Source organism: Vitis vinifera, chromosome 10, assembly GCF_030704535.1.
Source record: "Vitis vinifera cultivar Pinot Noir 40024 chromosome 10, ASM3070453v1".
In the NCBI taxonomy this organism is placed as follows: Eukaryota; Viridiplantae; Streptophyta; class Magnoliopsida; order Vitales; family Vitaceae; genus Vitis; species Vitis vinifera.
In genome coordinates this window covers 5,663,261-5,669,260 of record NC_081814.1, presented here as the reverse complement: position 1 = coordinate 5,669,260, position 6,000 = coordinate 5,663,261, and positions in this window count along the sequence as shown.

The window sequence follows — 6,000 nt, the reverse complement described above, 5'->3', positions numbered from 1 at the left end:
TTCTCCTAACCAGCCCCATGAAAAGTAAAAGCTGAGGAGGGTCCTAAGCCTTTTTCTCCTAACCAGCCCCATGAAAAGTAAAAGCTGACGAGGGTCCTAAGCTAAGGAGGGTCCTAATCAGCCCCATGACTTCTCTTTCTCCTAAGAAAATGTTAATTCTCCAATAAGACCTTGTTTGATATTGAACGTGTAACATGCACATGCACCATCTCATACACGGAAATTCATGAACAATCAGCCAAGGCTGATAGTGGGTCAAAAATCAAAATAAGTTAAAAGCAGTATCCATGTTTGTTATACATACAACGACTGAATTAAATTGCACTATGTTAAACTATGCCTTCTTGATCAAGGAGTTCATAACGCATTAATATTATACACTAGGAAAACATTTTGCACTGATATCTCTTGAAATCCAAGTGCTCAGATCAAGCTTGCCCATCAAAAGATGTGTCATTGGGCTTTCCAATTGCCTCAATAAATTTCTCAATGAGCTTGTGGGATTTTAAAACTTGAAGTGGTACTATTACATAACACAAGAGATGTTGAAAGTCGAGCTTTTTGTTAAAAAAGTAACACCCCTTGGACATTTATGTTGAAAGTTGAGCTTTTCGTTAAAACAGTAACACCTCTTGGACATTTATTTTATTTATTAAATGATGAGTTTATTCTTATTATTTTTTAATCTTCTTATCATTTAAAGTTTTATTTTAAATAAAAATTATGTACAATTGTTTTGAAAAAGAGTGGGAGAGTTTGTATTATTATTATTTTTCGTTTGATTGATAGATTTTTGAACATTGGTGTATTTTATAGACATAAGAATCACATTAATTACCAAACATGTTAAAATTTATAATTTTCTTTATTTTTGTCCATGTATGCATTTGGGTTAACATGAGGGAAGACGATAATCACTATCAATGATGAATGTTTATTAATAATATTAGTTTATACTAAGAGATACTTTAATGGAAGAGGAAGACTTGTCATTCCCTTAATTGGGGGAGGTATTTATGGGTTTTTCTTCATGGATTTTTAGTGCGGTTCTTTTGCTTTCACAATTCTTCTTCCTTTTTGTAGGTTAGCACCTTTACAAGCTTGGAAATAATGATTTCTAATTATTCTCATGCCTACATCAACCTTTTTACGAGATTGTGTAGGTTTTTTCAATTGTCGGATTAAGATAGGATTAGTTTTTAACCTTTTCAATGAGGATCCTAATGCTAGTACGGAACAATCATAATTAAAATAGTGGATCAATTATATAATGGAAAAAGCAACTCAAAATGACTTAATTTTTTAATAACAACATCACCAACTTTCACATTGTTTTGATTAAAGGAACGTGAAATGACTCTCCACAATATAAAGGATAAGGGAAATAATGATGCTTTTAAAACTTTTAAAAAGGCATATATGGACGTTTGTCACTAAATAGAGGTAGCTTAGGTTTGAAATATAATTAAAAACACGTTACATAATTAAAATCAATTTAAAATATAATTAAAATCAATTTAAAATTTATATATATTTAAATTATTTAACATTTATATAGAAAAAAATAAATGAAATGAATTTGAAGAAATATATAAAAATCAGCATATCATCTATAAACAAATTAATAAATAGAAAAATAACTTGTTTACAATAAAACAATCGTTAATTATGGTGAGATTTTTTGTTTTAATTTATACAAAAATTGGTTGGGAGTTTGAAACACTTGGAATACCTTTATATGAATGTAGACCACATTTGGGCTGGGCCTATCCAACTTTGGGCCGGTCGTCTTCATGGCAAATGTAGCAAGTCTCATAGGCAATGATTTTATCTTTTACCTTAATGTGGTCCAACACTGTGTGCTTGGACGTCGGACCTTTTTTGAAAAAAAATATAATAATTTAAAAAACTAATTATTAAAATATATCATTTTTGAGCTATTTTTAAATTTACATACGATATTATAATTAGATTTTTCATAAAATAATTTCTTTTTAGGAATATGCCTATAGATTTTTATATCATGAGGAAAAAAAAAGTTGATATGAAGAAAAGTTTATAAAAAATATATGCGATTGAATAGAAATACGAGAAAAAACAAAAAAACACCCATTAAATAATAAAATTCATGGTTTAGAATGTAGAGATTTATATAAACATAGTTGATCAAAACACGTTGATTGACTGAAAGCAATATATTGTTTTTATGTATGAATTTACATCGGATAAGTTTGTATTGAATCTTTCACTTTCCTGCTCGGGTGGCAAAGGTGGTGATGATAACTGATACCAAAAACAGGAGACCATTTCCATTCGAAATTGCTCGAAAAGGACCTCAAGTCTGCCCGATGTTAGTGGCTCACTTTTAAATCTTGGAGCAGTGCAAATAAATGTGATTGAATTAGTAGAAGTAAGACAAAGGCGGCTACATGTTTTCCTCCCTGCTGCCATAGTAATCCTCTACGGTGCGCTCTTTTTGTTGACCTTTTGGAACAACTTCATTGCTTCCACAACTGCTCTTCGAAAATGTGTGGTTTCATAGGCGGAGAGTGTCGGTATGGGGGGCCCATTGTTTACTTTAAATGATTCCTTGCTTGACTAGTTTATATAGGTCTTTTTTTAATATTCTAAAATATATGTCTTCTACGGTTTCTGATAAGTGTAAAACGTGGCTAGCAGTGGTGGCATAGAGAACACGCTGAGGTGGGGACAGATGAGATGAAAGTTCAGTTGACTAGGTGACAAAGACGATATACATTTGGGGAGCAAGCCATAGGACATGCCGAACTGCCGAGGAAACTTAAGTGGACATCACGTCGGTGCTTATGCAGGATACCTACGAAATTTGTCTTATCTTTTGAATTTGTAGCATCAAAGAGACTCATGGCAATCAAACACTAGTACCTACTAAATTGTTAAAAGTTTCCTCTATCCAACTTTGAACATCACATCAAATATTTATAAATAATATAAAACTGGATTCTCGATGACGTGAGCCTTTAACTTTATCATTCAATCTCGTAAGAAAGTTTGTCGGATCTCAAAGTCTTACGAGATTCGACTAGAACTATAACTTCGTATTTACATAAAGATGATTGTGTGTAAAAGAAAAAGTTTCTTATTTGGAATTCCTGTAGAGTACCATGTCGGCATAAATATACATGGAAATATAAGTAGAATATCATGTTTGAATAAAGATGATTAGATAAATAATATATATTTGATACAACATTCATGGATATGACACGAATTGGACACATTTTTATGGACTTGAGGTAAAACTTAATTGAGTTTGGATTAAATTTGTAATAATTTACATAATATATTTAATAAATAGATAATTTTTGGATCAATTCATTCAATGTTTTTAGAATCGGGTCGATCATCGAATCGAAAAAGTTATCGATTCATGGTTCATTGGTCGGACCAACGATCGAACCATGATTGAATCGATGACGTTATTAATATATATTTTTATATTTATTAAAAATTAATAAATAAAAATAATAAATTCTATATAAATTTTGATAGTATCTATCATGTTTGTTGATTTTTTCACAAAATTTTTTATTTATAGTTGTCAATTAACCCAATAATTTTAATAATTTCAATAAATTAAAATGCCAATATATAATAAATAAAACAAAAATAAAAAACTAAAATGGAAGGCAAGACTTTTTCAATCGTGGGATGGGAGGAGGAGAGAGAGAGAGAATTAAATTTTTAAAAATTAAAATGAAAGGCAACTTTTCTGTGGGAGGGGGAGAGAGAGAGAGAGGAAGAAGAGGGAACTTCTAGTGGAAGGGCTCTTTGCCGTTGCGGGGGGAGTTTTCTAGTCCGCCACTAGGGATGGGGTGAAGGGATTTGTGTTGGGTGTTGCTGGCGGGATGATGCTCCAGTTGACAATGCGGCCGAATGACGCTCCAAGTGACAGTGAGGGTATCAATCACATGGGGAAGAGGGAAGGAAACTCAACGGTTGGGTCTAGAGGGAACCGGTCGATTCGTCGAACCATCGGTTCAAACGATTCAATTCATTTCTGATCTAATTTATGTTATTCACGTATTATGAATTTGATTTGATTTAACTTATTTAATAATTTATCACCCATATTATATAAGTCGAAATCAAAGTTCTAACCTAATTATAACTTTAAATTATTTAATATATATTTGATTCATTTTAAATAAATTGATTAATTAAATTATAAACATGTTTGAATAAGATATTATTCATACGAATTTAACACACAAAATCTCATTATTAAATAAAATGATCTGATGACTCAAATGGGTTACATGATATACTACCCATTTAACTCGAATTCCTTGCATTGTCGGAGAAAGCATTTTTGACTTTACTAATTTGAAAAACAAAGTGAATGTGGATTTGTTTCCTCATTGGTGGCCTTATGTGCTCCACTTTTTCAAGCAGTAGTTGATGTATTTTGATCATGTCGACCTGCATGATTAAATTCTGTACGCCAGTTTTGTTGAATGTAGTGGAAATCCACCTCTTTTGTTTGCCTTTTATAATACAAGTGCGGAATTTAAAAATCGTATACAATTATCTAAGTTAGTGAAGCATGTGCCATGGATGAATGATTCCTCGAGCTAGGCGACTGATGCATTTAAATATAATAAATCCTGCATTGCGCCAACAAGACAGAATGATGATTATGGTTCATGAACGTGAAGATATGTAACCTCGTTTAAGATAGAATTGAAGTTGATTGATTCAAATATTGTATGTCAATTAACATTATTTTAAGCATGTTTAATAAATCAATTTAATAAGATGTAATAACTTAATTTAAATTATTAAATAAATTAAGATCGTTCAATAAAATAGCTTAATGTCAAAATTTAAAATAATTATAAGTATTAAGTCTAAGTTGAGGTTTGATAAATTAACTTAATAATTTAATTTAAGTTATTAAGTAAATTAAATATTTTTGATAAAATAACTTAATTGAATGATTTAAAGTAAAAAACAACTTTAAGTAATAAGTAAAAATAATTAATTTATTTTTAAGTTTACATTTTTATTTTATCTTTTTATTCTTATTTACCTTAATTGTCTTTACGATTTTTTTTACTATTATTTGACCTTCACTATTACTCGACCACTTTTGCCATAATTATAATTTATGAGGATAAATATGCTCATTTTATAATTTATAATAGATTTTAAGTTAATTTTATCAAATAATCTTAATATTTAAAATAAAAATTAAGTAATATGTTTTAAGTCAATAATTTTAAGTATAACTTAATTTAAAGTCAACTTAAATTATTAAGTAATAAATATTGAGTTTTATCAAATACCCTTTAAATAATTAATGATTTTAAAATTTAAATATATTTTACCCTATTTATTTATATTTAATAAGAATTTCTTTTATATCTATGACTTCACATTCATTACTCATATTTTATAATAAGTATTTTATATATCTATAATATTCTTGAAATTAATGAGGATGAATGTTAGTTGTTAACATTAATGAGTAAATATATGTTAATTTGATAAAAATAAGTTAATTTTATGGAATAATTTTAATATTTAAAGCAAAAAGTTAAACAATAAATTTTAAATTGAAAACCTAAAAATAAAATTTAAATTGAATGGAAATTAATGAAATGAAAAAAGTGCAATTCATATAATTTTAATCTATAATAATATCTTAATATTACTTTTCTTTTTTTAAATGAAAAATCCACTAACACTATGAATGATTCAAAATGCATATCTCAAGATAAATAAAGTCAAGTGGGTTTTTTTTTTTTTGGTTGAAAAAAAAAAAAGGAAATGAAAGTCCATTCCTATAAAATAATGAATTTCTTAAGGGAAATAGTGTAGTTGAATCACAATGACGCCCACTTGATGCATTGCATACCCACTTGATGCATAAATATATAGTGAAGCAATATCCTAGACATGATTATCATCCACCTTCGTACATTTAAGAGCTGGAGCTACTTTGAATAAGAGAAAAAG